Source organism: Zingiber officinale, chromosome 7B (genome assembly GCF_018446385.1).
Source record: "Zingiber officinale cultivar Zhangliang chromosome 7B, Zo_v1.1, whole genome shotgun sequence".
Taxonomy (NCBI): domain Eukaryota; kingdom Viridiplantae; phylum Streptophyta; class Magnoliopsida; order Zingiberales; family Zingiberaceae; genus Zingiber; species Zingiber officinale.
In genome coordinates this window covers 68,331,822-68,349,301 of record NC_055999.1, presented here as the reverse complement: position 1 = coordinate 68,349,301, position 17,480 = coordinate 68,331,822, and positions in this window count along the sequence as shown.

Here is a 17,480-nt window from a genome sequence, read left to right as displayed (position 1 = left end):
AAAAAATGGATCAAAGAAGTGAAGACTGGCTGATGTGGAGATCAAAGTCAAATGATCTAAATTTCAAGGCTGGGTGGATCATGAAACTACGGAGTGTAGATCAGGTAAAGTTGGCCAAGTGAGCTATCCGGGTCGGTTGAACATCAAATGTCGATTGGACCATCCGAGTGGACATCCTCAGCAAGAACCAAATACTAAGTTATTTGATCCACCGCCCTGGCTAATCAGACCTCAGGTCTGATCAGATGCAATATGCCTCTCCGACAACAGTAAGGTCGAGTAAAGAATAGGTCGATATATCCATTCAGTACAGTCGAGCTGGTGATGCCCCAGCCGAGCGGCTCCTGGTCGACCTACAATGGGATCCACATACACGTCTTATCATACTCTTTTGAGAGTTTATGCCGCCAACAATAGAGAATGTCTTGTAGGCAAATCATACTTTAGAAGCTTCTAGCCTATCACATCATAGCTTTATGTGCTCGCTTAAGGAAAAGTGTTAGAGACACTTTTTGACTTATCTTTTCTTAGGATGCTTTGGAAAATGTGCATATACTTTGGGATTCATGCATAGATGCTGCAGTGACACTATAAAAGGGGGTCTCCATCCACAAGCGGAGGTATGTGATGCTTCATATTTGAACATGCTCATTGCTATAGTCTTTTTACTATTCTTCTTCTCCTCGTACACGAATCACTGAATTGAGCATTAGAGGGCCAACGTCGGGGACCCCTTCCCTGGCCCAACACTAACGCTCTTGGTTTTGTTGGATAATGTGGAGTCTTCCTCTAGTCAACACTAGAGCCACATTCCCAGCTAGCCATCTTCTTAGCTTTCGGATATGATCAAGCAGTGTTACAAAACATTTACACTACCTTGGAAAAAATTATGTGGTAAATTAAATTGACATCAGTTTTATAATAAATTTACATCAGTTTTTTAGTAATCTAGTGTTTGCTAGTAAAACTTTTATGACCAACATGAAAACTAAATTCTATCATCCCAACTTGTCCAAAATTTATTGATTTTTGATACATTAAACTCTCAGCATACCGCATAATAAAAAATACAATTTAACCTGAAAGATATTATTTTTTAAATAGTTAATAATCTAATTGCAAACAGGAATATGGAGATGTATAAAAAATATGGATAAATATTTACTTACTATTTTACTTATGTTGGACCCAGGATTGTAGATACGTCAAACTCTCTTGGCATTAATGATTGTAACCCTGTATACCACATATCATAGTAAGATTGGTCCATATTCTTACAAAAATCCACCTGCATTAGGATGAAGTTTGTAAGCAATACACACTAAAAGATGATATGTATTGAATTCTTCAACATGGCAGGTACTTACATACTATGAAACTTAGAAGTATACATTTTTGAGCCTCCAATGGAGTTATAATGCATATATTGATTTTCTTATCGGTCTATAATCAGTAGTGTTGGAACTCCAAGGTTATTTTTTGTGTGATCAACTAAGTTAGGTTAGGTCCTGTTATATTTTGATCCCTGTGTCTAAGTGTGTAGCAGTTAGGAGCACAGGAAGTTAAGCAGAAGATGCGATTAGCGTAAAGGGAGATACAGGAGAGAGTCGACGGGCTCGGCGCGCTCGAGGGACGAGATGCTGCGGAAAAGTACATCAGTGGATGAGAAGGACGTGCACGACGTTTGAGGGATGAGAAGCTGGAGCAAAAGCTTGCTCGAGGAGAAGACTAGATATTGGGTTCGGGTGAGCCCTATTTGGGTAGCCAAACTCACCCAAGAGATCGCAGCAGCAAAGGAGCGAAATGGAACTACAAGTACTGCTGGAGGCGCCTTCAAAGGATGTTAAAGGTGCCTCCACGCCTTCTGTGGAAGGCGCCTTCCATGGCTAGAAGGCGCCTTCGATGAACAGTGTGAAGGCACCTTCCAAGGCTATGGAAGGCACCTTCGACCAGGCTGAAATGATTTGTTGGCCGTGGATAAAGTTTTATCCACGAGCGCCTCACTGGAGGCACCTTCCAGCCCTATGGAAGGCTCCTTCGACCAGCCTGAAATGAGTCATTGGCCGTGGATAAATTTTTATCCACGAGCGCCTCGTTAGAGGCGCCTTCCAACCCTATGGAAGGCGCCTTCAGCCTGCGGATAAGATTTTTTAGGTGCTGTAAAATGACCCCTAGACCTAGGAAAGAAGTAACAACTTGTGTATTCATTTCCTAGCAATAGTCTAAGCTATTAACGAGTGTAAGAGGCTTCTTCACCTTCACCAAAGGAGACTTTTTAAGAGCTTTCATTTGGGTTGGATTAAAAACCACCTAGGTTGTAACTAAGTAAATTCTGGTGCCTCTTTCTTTAGTTTCTTATTATTTAATTTTATTTGCTATTGTTGCTAACCCGAGTTGAAAGATCAAGAAGGTGTTTAGTTTTTGTGTTTCAGGCAACTCAACCCTCTCCAACCGGCCTATCCGATCCAATAAGTAGGTGTTAGTGATCATCTGTATTATTTAATGGATAAAATATATATCTGATTGGCTTTCCATTGTCAGTATTTGAGGATAGACTAAATGCCTCAAATGATATTAATTCAAACAATTCTTGTGCATAGAGACAAACATTGTAAGAGGAATATATGAAGGAAAAAAATTAATAGTAGCAGTTGGTGTTATACTTACAACAAAACCAACAATACAAAATATAGATGGCCAATATGGTATGCCATATGTTTTGCCTTCCTCTGTAATGATTGCAAAATATGCATTTATGCAATCACCATCTGTGAGTACTGTTGAAGCAATCCCAATGGTCCGTGCGACCATGTGTTTTGGTGTTTGGGCAAAGGGTTTAAGTTAGATTCATCCTTGTATTTGATATGTGTATATGAGTGTGCAGGTTTCCAGGATGCACATATGACTCAGCTTGATGGCTTCGGGTCTAGTGAAGGATGGAGCATCCGAGAGGTTGTAGACAAGGCAACAAGGACAAGGGCTGAGGGAAGTGACTTCGAGGCCTACGCGAAGGATGGCATTAGGGACGGGCTACAGGCTTGAATGCATCTGAGGGATGAGAGGCAAAGGAAACAGGCTTGAAGGCAAGAGGTCAAAGCTACGAAAAATAGTCAAATGAGTCGTGAGGGTAAGAGTATGAGAGAAATGTACTCGGGAAGGGAAACCCTAGGTTTAGGGTTGTGCCAGTCGATTAGTACTAGAACTAGTCAACTGGGGGTGAGCACAGAGAGTTTCTATGCCCGAATGGCAGAGACCAGTTGACTGGTGCAAGGACCAGTCGACAGGTAAAGAGTCGTTGAGAGAGTCGTTGGCCAGGCACCAGTCGACTGGTGCAAGGACCAGCCGACTAGTAATGGTAAACAGCCTTGTTGTTTCTTCCCAAGATCTATAAGATGGAGCTTGGGATGGTTTACCAAGGTGACAAATTAGACTTGGTTAAGCCTAATTAGTATTCAACTAGTTCTCAAGTTCTTGTGTAATCTAAGAGGTCTTGGTGAGTGTTGTGGTGAGGTTTCTCCACCCACAAGGAGACTTAAGATAGCTAGAGTTTATCGGGGGCTAATCCACTATAGGATTGAGGGATCATCCACCTTATGGACAACCATGGAGTAGAAGCCTTAATCTCTGAACCACGTTAAAGGAAATGTGTTATCGGTTTGCATTTCTCTTCTTGTGTTTAGATTAGCTTTCATATTTGTATTTTTATTCTTTGTATTCCGCTGTGCTAATGAATATGTAGAGAGAAATCAAATTGGGGGCAATGTCTATTCAACCCCCCTTCTAGCTATCCACAAGATCCCCAACAATTGGTATCAAAGCCAAGGTTGCACTTCACCAGACTAACCACCGAGAAGAGCAACTACAAGAAGATGGCCAACTTGATAGCACTTTCAAAGTTTAAAGAAGGAGGCTTATGGGACATCACATATTGGATGATGAAGATGGAGATCTTCTTCGATACGAATTGGGACGCCATGATGGTGGTCAAGGAGTCATTCAAAGTCCCAAGAGATAAGAAAGGGAAGAGACTCAGACCGCGTTATTGGACGGAGGAGCAACGATCACGATCAAAGGTAAATTCAAAGGTAATATCAATTTTGATAGATATTTTGCCTTCTAACATGATAAGTAGTGTAGGTGAATAAGAGAACACCCATGATTTGTGGAGCAAGATAAAGAAGGTTCCATGGGAAGAACCTATGCTTACACAAGAAGAAGAAGATGAAAATTTGAAGAGGAGGATAAAGTGGCTCAAGTGCAGGAAGAGCAACCGGAAGATGACGTGTGTTCAACTTTTGAGGAGAAGGAAGATGAGGTATCATCCGAGGAGGAGAAGGATGAAGAAATTTCATCCACAAGTGTGTATGAGGAAACCTTATCAAGGGTTGAAGAAGAATTCAAGACAAGTGAAGAGGAAGCCTTGAAAGTCAACCTTGCAAGCATCTCTACCGAAGTCAAGTCAAAGGACCACATCACTTGCTTTGGGTACAATGAGAAGGGACACTACAAAAGTAGGTGTCCATTGGGTAAGATGAAGGTAACTTCTAAACTCAGTTCAATTCCTTTAGAATCTAATTTGAGTTGTAGGAAGAAGAATGAGAAGAAGCACATTAGATGCTTTACATGTGGTGAAATGGGTCATTACCACACCAAATGCCCAAGGACAGGAGAGCTCATGAAGCTAGCACATTTGAATAAGTGGGAGAAGAAGAAGAAGAGCTCAAGTCAAGGAAGAGCTTCAAGGGTAAGGGAGGTATATGTTGGGACCGATGTGCCCGCTAGAGGGGAAGTGAATAGTGTTTCATCGCATACTTGTGCTTGCTTCGTCTTGATATGCAGCGGAAAATAAAATACAAGCACACTACAATGCTAACACACAGATTTACTTGGTATTCACCTCAAGATGAGGTGACTAATCCAAGGATCCACACACGACGCTATCTCCACTAATGAAATACTCCTTCTCGGTCGTAGCCGGAGGCGGAGAAGCCTCGTACAAACTCACACAACAACACAAACAAAAATACAAAAAGAGAGTACAAGATACAAATGAAAACACTACTTCTTCTTGCTTACTTGTTGCTTGTTGTTGCCTCTTGAACCTTGAGAGAACACTCCCAAGAGCCTTTAAGAATTGACAGTGAAGATCGGAGAAAGTTGCTGAAGATCGCCAAAAAATCGTAGGAAGAAGATTGCAAAAATCTGTGGATAAAACGCTCCACAACGGCTATATCCTGTGCTCCCAATCGATTGAAATCAACCTCAATCGATTGCCACATCATCTCCTCACAATCCTAGTCGTCCATCACCTGCATCCTGCACAACGGTCACTTCCCAATCGATCGACCGATCGATTGGGACTGCCTGAATCGATCGCCCGATCGATTCAGCGCCTTTCTGTGCGCTCGCATCCCCGTGAGAGCTTCTGTTGCCCAATCGATCGACCGATCGATTGGCATCTCCCAATCGATCACCCGATCGATTGGGAAAGTCTCTGTGCTCGCGATTTCACATCCCAATCGATCGGTCGATCGATTGGCCTTCCCATAATCACAGAACAGTCCAATCGATCAACTGATCGATTGGACCCTGGTTCAATCGATTGCCCAATCGATTGACCAGCCTGGACTTGACTCAATCTCAAGTCCAAAGTCTCCAACCCAACTCCCAGTCAACCGTGACATGTTGGGTCTCCATGCCTGGCATTTGGCTACACCCGACCAACCTCGAACTAGCCTTCTAGCCTCCTCCATCAGCCTTGCGTCCCTCAGATATCTCCCCATCCTTCATGCCTTGCCTTTAGGAGCTTCCTTCGGCCTCATCCTAGTTGTCGGGTCTTCCTTGCCAAGTCATACCAGGACTTACCTTGTCAAGACCACATGCTTGGACTTACACCCTTTGCCAATATCACACTTGGACTTTCCAATTATCTGGCTCCTCACCAGGACTTTCTCCTTTGCCAAGATCACACTTGGACTTTCCAACTGCCTGGCTCCTCACCAGGACTTTTCACTTGCCTGGCTCCTCACCAGGACTTTCCAATTGCCTGGCACCTCACCAAGACTTTCTCCTATCTAACTCCTCACTAGGACTTTCCCATTGCCTGGCTCCTGCAATCTCCTTATATTGTCAAACATCAAAACTCAAATCCCGACTCAAGCTTGACTCAACTCAAGCTTAGTCAAACTGGTCAAACTTGACCTAGGGAAATTGCCCAAACAATCTCCCCCTTTTTGATGTTTTGTAATACCTCTAAGTTAGGGTAAATCCGATAGCCTTAACCTCTTCTTTATACCAAGGCTAAATCTCATAGCCTTAATCTCTTCTTTATCACAAGGCTAAATCTCATAGCCTTAACCCTTTCATGACAAGGCATGAATGAAGGTTTCCTTCATTCTCTCCCTTTCCTAGAGGGTAAACTCCCCCTGCTTGGGATGAAGGCCTAACTTAACCTTCCATTCTCCCCCTTTGTCACACATCAAAAACTAAAAACAAACTCTTCTCCATAAGAGTTAACTCTACGTTGTTTACAACCTCATATGTTATTAACAACCCCACAATAAAGATCTCATATTCTTCATTGCCGCCAAAGCTCCCCCTTGAGCTCTACTTCACTTCAAAATACTCATCCCAGAGCATGCATCAACTTCCCAATGAAACTCCCATTCATTGTATTCAATGCTCCCCCTTGAGCAGTAATCTTCTTCTCAATGCTCATCCAAGAATATTTTTCACTTTACCAATGAAGGTTTGATCCCCTTCATTAATCTAATGCTCCCCCTTGAGCAATAACCTACTCCACAATGCTCATCCGAGAGCATTTATCATCCTACCAATGAAGATAACCAATTTTCCATTGCTCCCCAATACTCGACCCTGAGTATTATCCATCACGAAGGTTTAACCCCCTTCCAAGGTCCTTGAAGATAATTTTTCATGCATTCAAGGAGTAACTCCCCCTAAAAATATGGTCAAACTTTTGTCATTGCACCAACAATGACTTGGAGTTCCTAAATAATTAGGAAAACCAAAACTTGAAGTTTTGAAGTTCAAAATTCAATAATGAAACTAAACCCCAACCTAAACTTCACCTAAGTCTACCTTAACCAATCCATACTTGCTTTCATCATGAAAACTCCCCCTAAATGTATACAAGTGTATTCCAAAGGGTTAGGAATAGTTAATGACCCTTGAAAATCAAAACTTGAAGTTTTGAGGTTCCAAAATTCGAAATTGAAACTAAACCTCATCCTAAACTTCACTTTAATTTATCTTAACCAATCCATACCTATTTTCATCAAGAAAACTCCCTCTAAGTGTATAAAAATGTATTCCAAGGGATTTAGAATGGTTATTGGAACTTGAAGTGGCTTAATGTGCTGAAATCAGGCTTTTTCAGCCATAATCAGACTTCCCAATCGATTAAAGTTGGGACTCAATCGATCCATTGATCGATTCTGCAAGCTTCTTCTTACAGAAATTCCATCTGAATCGATCAACTGATCGATCCATCCTGGGTCAATCGGGCAGCTGATCGATTCACTGACCTTCTGTTCGTGGGAATGAACTTTCCAATCGATCGGCTGATCGATCAAAACTCATCCAATCGATCAACTGATTGATTGAGTTTCTGATTTCTCTGAAATTCAATTTCAACAGACTTCAGAACCTCCCCAATAATTCTACAAGCCTCTAAAAACCATGAAAACTCATGTAGACATTATTTAGGGTATACTCTATCAACGAAAAATAGTTTTCTATGAAAATACTTTCTATTTTCAAAAAGTGACACAAATTTGAAAACTTTAATGTTTTCTCCTAGTTTGTGTTTAACTTTTCAATGATGAATACTATCAAAAGATAGTTTTCACCAAGGTTTTCAAAAGTATTTTAAAAACATTTTAAAACCAATATCCAACCATATTCTTTGGGCTCAATGCACATGACTTGTACATTAGCTTTCCCAATGATTGGAAAACACATAACTATGTGTTTTGATGAACCTAAAACTCAACAAGATGCACTAAATCAACATCTTGAGTTTTGTTCACCATCCTAACATCTCATTTATATCTAATGTGTACTAAAACACATATAAGTCACCTTATGGTTCTTTGTGAGATGTATATTTAGTTTTGCCCGAAACTAAGGGATCATGCATAACCATCTAGGCATTATGAAACTTATGATCATCCACCTAGGATGTCACTTGGTGTCATCCCACTTGTTGAGATATTTACCATTCATGATAAATGCCTTTTGTCCTTAATTACAAGGAAATTAACATAATGCATGATGTTACATGGCATACAATTTTCAAAAGAAAAAAATGTTTTAGCTACATGATGTATGTATGGCATGACATGGTATTTTTATGTTTTTCATAATAATCATGAATGTAAAAATAAATATGATGTTATGACATATGATGGGTAAACAAAGCATGGAAAATTAACATACATAAAATACCTAGACTACCTATCTAACTGTACTTAAACCTTAGCTAATCTTAAGATTAAATCCTAGATTGCCCAATTTCATCAAGAAAGTGTCAAACCCCAACTTGGCATTTCTTCAATCTCTTGATTTATTTATGCCAATTAAAATTAAGCACATTCATTACAAGAAAATTGGGATTCTACAACACTTAAACGACAACGCTTTTTATAAAAAACGTTGTCTTTTTTTTTTAACAACGCTTTTAGTGAAAAGCGTTGTCTATTGCATTATTTTCTTATTAATAGACAACGCTTTTCTAAAAATCGTTGTCTATTAGTGATTTTTACGGGTCAAAGACAACGCTTCGTAAAAAGCATTGTCTATTGTCAAATCTTCATCTAAATCTAGATTAATATAAACCGTTGGATCAAGTAAGGAGCAGAAAACTATAGTTTCACTCGCCCACCCTCCCGAACCCTTCTCCCAACTCCTCCTCTCACACCCTAGTTCTCGTCTAAATCTCACGTCGGGCTTCTCCATCCAACTCCTCCTCTCAAACGGCAGATCCCGTACTGAGGCGATCGACCACGACAGATCGATCCCACCGCACCTACCTCTTCCCCTCCCTCTTATCCCTCCCCTCCCGCCTCCGGGCTCTTCTTCTGCGCTCAATCTCTGACCGATTCTTTTCCACAGGTATTCCGCAGCTGGCGGGATTTTAGGGTTTGAGATTATTTTTCTGTGGTGTTGTTTGTCAGCAGCAGCAGAGCGTTGCCGCACCCGGGAGTGCATCGTCGTTCTCTGGTGTGAAGGTGGAACTCCAGCATCTAGTGCTCGTGATCTTGGATGAGCCCGTGGTGAGCTGGGTGTTTGGAGATGCCGGGTTTTACAGCACGGACATAAAGCTCGCTATCCTCTGCCCTCCGCCGCCCATCCTCCGCTTCCCCCGTGGCGCCAGGTGCCCGCCGCTGTTCCTATGTAATTTCTCTTCGGGGGATGGATTCGAGGCGACGCTTACCTCCGAGCGGCTCGTTTTCCCCTTCGATGCAGCAACACAGCTCTGCTCCGACAGCAGCGAGGAATACTGCCGGAGAATAGGGGAGATCCTTACCCAAAAGATGAGCGAACAGAACCCTATGCTGGTCGGTATAGGTGCTGGTGAGGCAGCTAGAGACTTTGCCTAGGCCATCAAACGACATAATTGGGTGATTCTGCCATCGGAGCTTCTTGGAATAAAGTTTTTGAGCATCGAAAAGGAGGTGGCCGAGCTTGGAAACTGTGGCTTCGAGCAGTTGAGCATCGAAAAGGAGGTGGCCTAGCAGAATTGGGTGATCTCTATTCATTGTTTGTTAATTCAATATTGCTTATGATAATTTTGGTTGGAGTGGTAGGCCATTCTTATATAATGTTCATGAGCCCAGTAGAACTTTGTTAAATAGTTAAATAATCTAGACTTGCAAAGATATATAAATTTCAGCTGTAGGTCAACTATAGAAATGACAGTATGCTATTGTTGGCTTATAATGTCACATTAACGAACTATATAATCTCGCAGATGGCTGATTATTTCAAAAGTGGAGGAACACAGTCGGATGAATTTGCTATCGGATTGAACAATACATTTCAGGCAATTGCAGGTCATGATATCGGTCAGTTTCCTGGTCTTGAATCTGAAAAACAAGTTGAACCACAGGCATGTACAGCCTTGTAGAGTTCCAATAGACAACCATTCGTAACAAGAAGCTCCAGAACAAGATTTCTAATCCCACTGAAATTTTCGTAGGAAATTTTGTCCTTGTTATGTTTGAATTGTTTGATTTCTAGGCTACATTTCAGAGACTATACATTGTTTGATTTTGCTTAGGGTTAATTTTAGTTTCTTTTCTTTTTTATACAAAAATTAAGATGTTTGTTATTGAATCTACCACAACTTTTTATTTGGGCATCCAATTTGTTACTACTTAAGAGCTCTACAGTGGTTAAATGCTGCATTTCAGCTCTGACAAGGAAATGAAATCATTTCAAACATTGCAACAGGAATGGAGCATAAATAACGCACCTAAGAAACAAAGGAAATAGTCTAGCAAAAAACACAAAAAAACAAGAGGAAAAAAATCTCTATTTACTACAAACAAGAGAATTAATAATAGAATGAAACCTACAAAATTGAAGTTATCATTATCAATGGCTCATCTAGCACCTGTGCAGTACTTATTACTTCAGCGCCGTCATTACTTGAGAACCATTAGGAAAACAGTTGGACAAAAAGATCTGTAACAACTCAAGAAGAGGTGAAAACTGTGTTCATTGTTGGAAGTCTACCATGGGTGGTTATGGTTGATGGGATGGTCGGCAACATATCAAACATACATGAAGTTCTTATCCAAGCATCCAATGCTCGATAAAGATTGGGATCTGTAGTTGTTGCCAATCACTTCGGTTTGTACTTCAATCGGTGGATCCATTCCTAGATCTCCAAGGTAGGTGAATTTACTATGTAGTTCCTAATTCCATTTTTAAATCTTTATTGGTAGCCACAGTAATAGATTGAGTCTTTCTTTCAATTTGAAACTGAACTTGCATCTCCATTTATTCTTCGTCTATATTGTTATTGTTAATATCACTGGGAATAACTTCTCATATGGCCCTTTTTGGTCCTATAAGTTGGAGATTAACATGCTAAACCCATAGATTTGTATATATTTAATTGTTGCATACATGTCTTATACATTCGTATGATGTTTCATTCATTAAAGGAACTTTAGATGCATAGCCAAATTAAGATACCTATTAATAGAAAAGTAACTGTTAGTTTATTATTGCCACTGATGTGAACTAATTTGTCTTCAGATAACAGTTCTGTAGGTAGAAAACAAATATTAGTATTTTTATGATTTTTTGCTACCTTCATGTTGACATGTTGAATTTTTAAATCCTTTCTTTGCACTCTGGAATCAAAGCCATATTTTATATGTATAGTTTAGTACACCGGAAAACTACATTTGCTACTAGAAAATTTCAAGTCAAATTGTGTTTGATAAAGCTACAAGTTCTGCAAACCAAAGAAATCAGAACATATGCTGATTTCGACTTTAGTTCATGTGTAAGAACTCAAATGAAATATATGCTGTTCTTTTTTCACTGTATCTCTACTTATGTATTTAGGTCTCACAGTGGTTTCCCTAGCATCTCCAATTATGCTATTCTTTTTGCTATATTTCCATGGCGGAAACAAAGTAGCACATGTATTTTTCGTTTGCTCTATTCCCCGTTATTTTATGCTTAATTCTTTTTCTCTTAAAAATTATTGTATGGTGTGAACTGTGACCTTTATTTTCAGTTATTACCACCGAAAATTTCTTTTGCATAATACTGATGGTATTATTTTCTATGACAGATACACAGTGGTAGGTGTTTTGTCCTAGTCTCAAGTCGTCAATCCATTTTGATCAATATATCTAGTAGAAGTAAACATGCAGATCATTGTCTTCGAGGCCGGCTAGCTATTTTGTGCTTTTTTTTGTTTTAAATTTGAATGTCACTAACTACTTTGAAACAGAAATATTTAGTCTTTGTGTATAGTTGAATTCTCCTGTAAATACTAATACTTTGTAGTTGAATTTTATTGTTTGGTACGAGTTTGAAATCATTAGCTGAGCTAATTAATGTTATTTTATATGTCAAATTCGAATCTGGACATGGTAAAAGAAAATTAATAGTTTTGTAAATATAAAAAAAAGATTTTGTAAATAGATTTTTTTTATTTTTATTTTAAAAAGACAACGCTTTTAAAGTGTTGCACAAGTGTTGTCTTTGCCAAAAACAACAACGCTTTTAAAGCGTTGCAATAATGATGTTTTTGCAAAAAATACACAACGCTTTTAAAGCGTTGCAAAAGCGTTGTCTTTGCTACAAACGACAACGCTTTAAAAGCGTTGTCGTTGAGCAGACTTTTAACAACAGTGCCTTTAACAACGCTTTTTCAGGCACAAAGACAAGTCTTTAAAAGCGTTGTCTATTAGCTTTTTTCTTGTAGTGATTCCTCAAATTTTGGCATATTTATCCTTCCAAAGGAGTAATCACCTTATATTTTAAGCCCAGATTTGCCCTTCACTCCCTAAGAACATACCAAAATCCCAACTTGGTAGTTCATATGATTCTCCAAATTGTGCCAATTTAATTTAAACATAATTCCTTAAGATTTGGCACATGTTACTCTTTCCAAGAGTGATAATTTGGATTAAGATTTACATTTCCCTTAATTCCATAAGAAAATGCTGAATTCCAAATTTGACATTACTTTTGCTTCTCTCAAGTGTGTCAATTTAAATTAGATTCAACTCCTCAAATTTTTGACACATTTTACTCTTTCAAAGAGTAACACAATAATCCTTTTCATTTTCAAAGGTTAACAATAACCTTGAAAATGCTCTCAAGTGTCAACTTTACCAAGGTTAAGTTAACTACCTTTCCAATTGGAGTTGACACTCTCTAAACTCATCTAGGGTGTAGAGAATATGTTCCTAGGAACTCAATACCTATTGGTGCTCCTTGGATGCTCTAGGTACTCACTAGGGATAACTTCCCTAGTTACCTTCCTAAGGATCTTTCTAGGCTTCTTAGAATCCTTGGTCACCTCTACAAGATCACTCCTAGGGATAACTTCCCTTGTAACCTTCTTTGTGACTTTATTAGGTCTTTTTGGATCCTTAGTCACCTTTACTAGATCAACTTTAGGGATGACCTCCCTTGCGACCTTCTTTGTGACTTTGTTAGACTTCTTAGAAGTCTTAGTCACATTGGTCTTGTCAAAAGTACTCTTAGGGATTCCTTCCCTAGTATCTTTGACTTGACCTCTACACCTAGGGTTGGCCCTATAGCTATATGGAACCCTATGAAAGGAAGTCACATCCTTCTTGGCTTTAGGTTTGTATCCCAAACCCCTATAGCCATTGGATGGCTCTTGTCTAGCTTTTCCTAGGTTATACTTATTTTGACCCCTAAGCATGTTTTCCATTCTTGCTAAGGTTCTTTCTAAATTATCAAGTCTTGTCCTCAAGACTTGGTTTTCACTCCATAAATCCCTAGATTTTGATTTTTCATTGAATCCTTGAGCATGTCTATTTTTAGGCATATATCTAAAGTCCTTGGTGTTATTGCCTAAGTTGTTATTTACCTTCCTAACATTAGGTGTGGTAGATCTAGCATGAGGAGGAATATATTTATCCTTAAGACTATCATGCCTCCTATTCTCGTGATAAATAGCATTAAGATGATAAGAATTATTTCTAGCATGTTTTTTATCATGTGTCAAAGGAATGGATTCATTAAATAATACCTTGGTTTTAACCTTGGAAGCTCCCCTAGACTTGTGCTTCCTCCTTTGACTTTGGTTGTTTTCTTCCCCTTTGGACATTGGCTTCGATAATGTCCATTTTGGTTGTACAAGAAACACACAATGTGTTCCTTGCTCTTCTTTGTTGTGGGGATTGTCTCCTTGGGCTTCTCCTTGCCCTTGAGTACTACTTGGCTCTTCTTCTTGGCCAACTTGGGACACTTGCTCTTGTAGTACCATGCTCCCTACACTCAAAGCAAATGATATGGTTTTTAATTTTTACAATTGAAATTTCTATACCTTTGCTTGTAGGGATGATGCTTGATTCTCCTTTTCATATAGCTTGAATTGTGGAGGTTGCATCATCTTCTTCTTCTTCTCCTCTTGAGGATGTGGATGCTTCCACCTCTTCCTCTCTTGAAGATGTGGATGATCTCTCCTCATCTTCCTTCTCCTCCTCTTCCTTTTTCTCCTCGAATGTTGACCTTATGTCAACATTGGATTGGTCCTTCTCTTCTTGGACAAATGAGCCCTTTTCCTTAGGCTCATCCACTCCTTGAAATTGAGTGGGGTTCTCATGATAGGCAATGACCTTTTTTCAAAGATCACTTGCACTCGTGCATTCACCTACACTCAAAATTATATTAGAGGATAATAGATTTAACAAAATTTTTGTTACCTCCTTATCCACCTCCGCTTGCTCCCTTTGTTCCTCGATCCAATGTCGAGGTCAGAGGCGCTTCCCCTTTTTGTCCTTTGGAGGCTCAAATAGATCTTCCAATGCAACCCATTGGTTCCAATCCATTTGGAACCAAGTTTCCAACCTCGTCCTCCAATAGTTGAAATCTTCTTTGTCATATGGAGATGGAATTCGGATATCCCATCCAAGCGATCCTTTGGATAAAATCTTCTTCTTCCTCTAGCTTCTTGCTTTATTGGCGGTTAGTCCGTAGAAGAGCGACCTTGCTCTGATACCAATTGTTGGGACCGATGTGCCCGCTAGGGGGTGAATAGCGTTTCGTCATGCACTTGTGCTTGCTTCATCTTGATATGCAGCGGAAAATAAAATACAAACACACTACAACGCTAACACACGGATTTACTTGGTATCCACCTCAAGATAAGGTGACTAATCTAAGGATCCACACATGATGCTATCTCCACTAATGAAACACTCTTTCTCGGTAGCAACCGGAGGCGGAGAAGCCTCATACAAACTCACACAACAACACAAACAAAAATACAAAAAGAGAGTACAAGATACAAATGAAAACACTACTTCTTCTTGCTTACTTGTTGCTTGTTGTTGCCTCTTAATCCTTGAGAGAACACTCCCAAGAGCCTTCAGAACTGGCAGTGAAGATCGGAGAAAGTCACTAAAGATCGCCAAAAAATTGTAGGAAGAAGATTGCAAATATCTGCGGAGAAAACACTCCACAATGGCTATATCCTGTGCTCCCAATCGATTGAAATCAACCCCAATCGATTGCCACGTCAGCTCCGCACAATCCCAGCCATCCATCACCTACATCCTGCGCAACGGTCACTTCCCAATTGATCGACCGATTGATTGGGACTGCCTGAATCGATCGCCCGATCGATTCAGCGCCTTTCTGTGCTCTCGCGTCTGCGTAAGAGCTTCTGCTACCCAATAGATCGATCGATCGATTGGCAGCTCTCGATCAATTGATCGATTGGCAGCTCTCAATCGATCCCCCGATCAATTGGGAAAGTCTCTGTGCTCATGATTTCACATCCCAATCGATCGTCCGATCGATTGGACCTTCCCACAATCGCAGCATAGTACAATCGATCAACTAATCGATTGCCCAATCGATTGACCACCTTGACTTGACTCAATCTCAAGTCTAAAGTCTCCAACCCAACTACCAGTCAACCGTGACATGTTGGGTCTCCATGCCTAGCATTTGGCTACACCCGACCAATCTCGAACTAGCCTTCTAGCCTCCTCCATCAGCCTTGCGTCCCTCAGATATCTCCCCATCCTTCATGTCTTGCCTTTAGGAGCTTCCTTCGGCCTCATCCTAGTTGTCGGGTCTTCCTTGCCAAGTCATACCAGGACTTACCTTGCCAAGACCACATGCTTGGACTTACACCCTTTGTCAAGATCACACTTGGACTTTTCAATTGTCTGGCTCCTCACCAGGACTTTCTCCTTTGCCAAGATCACACTTGGACTTTCCAACTGCCTGGCTCCTCACCAGGACTTTCCACTTGCCTGGCTCCTCACTTGGACTTTCCAATTGCCTGGCTCCTCACCAGGACTTTCCAATTGTCTGGCTCCTCACCAGGACTTTCTTCTGCCTAGCTCCTCACTAGGACTTTCCCGTTGTCTGGCTCCTGCAATTTCCTTATATTGTCAAACATCAAAACTCAAATCCTGACTCAAGCTTGACTCAACTCAAGCTTAGTCAAACTGGTCAAACTTGACCTAGGGAAATTGCCCCAACAGTATACCCTAACTTAAATTGTAATTCAAATGCTTATTCTCCCATGCATGCTAGAAATAATTATTATCATCATTTACCCATGCATAATTTTGATTTTAGATATCATGATAGAAATAGGATAAATGTAGATCATAACCCTAGGAGACTAATTCATGATAAACCTAGACATGTTAGATTCTCATTACCTAAGGAGAATAAGGTAATGGAGAACCAAGGCATTAATCCCAATAAGGGGAGACATATGCCTAGAAAAATGGGTAGGTCTAGGAATGTCTATGGTGGACATTTTGACTCTAGGTTTAGAAACCTATAAAGGGAGAATCAAGTTTTGAAGGAAAAGCTTGATCAATTGGAGAAAACCCTAGCGAGATTCAATGTTAGATCTAGAGGGTTATGTATGGTGTTAGGTAGTCAAAGATCCAACAATGATAGATCGAGTTTGGAATATCGATCTAGTTCCTCCAAGTTCAAGGAGATATCATATGCTAGGGTTGCATTTGATTTTGACTAGAATGAGGTGTCCAAGGTGCACCATTATGGTTTAGCCTTAATGGAGAAAGCATCTAAGAAGATGACTAAGGTTAAGAGGTCTGGGGGAGATCAAAGAGTAAATTTGAGACCCATAACCAATGGATCTCAAGTGAGTATTACTTGGGAGTCTAGATTGCATCATAGAATGTGCCAAAAGGTTTGGATATAGATTTGAGTCTAAACCTTAGGGAATTGGCGTAATTGAGTTAGTTTCATGCATGGAAATATGGCATTGGGGGGCATATTATATGATAATTAGTTTTGGATGTATAAATGCCATATAAACCAATGCTCGGGATGCATTGTGGTTTAGTATGGCCAAATATATCAAGATAAAGACAAAACTTGGACTTTAGGTCAGGGTTCAATTGAACCATTTAGTTAATTTTGGATTTTATGTCAATCTTGGGATCTGAGATATATACATTTTTAAATATATTTTTCCCAAGTTGACATGGGTGAAAAAGACCTCTTCATAAAATTTGGAGATTTTTGGGTGTTTGTGGAATTATTAGTGTATTTCTGAAATCAGGTTCAGAATATTGAATTGGGCTAGAAAAGGGTACCAATCAACTGGTGCAGTTACCAATCGACTAGTAACAGTGCTTTTTTACCACAAAATTCTTCTATGAGATTGTATCGAAGAGGGCAGTCGACTGATACCATGCTAATACTATTTTTCAACATTTGTTTTGACCGGGTCA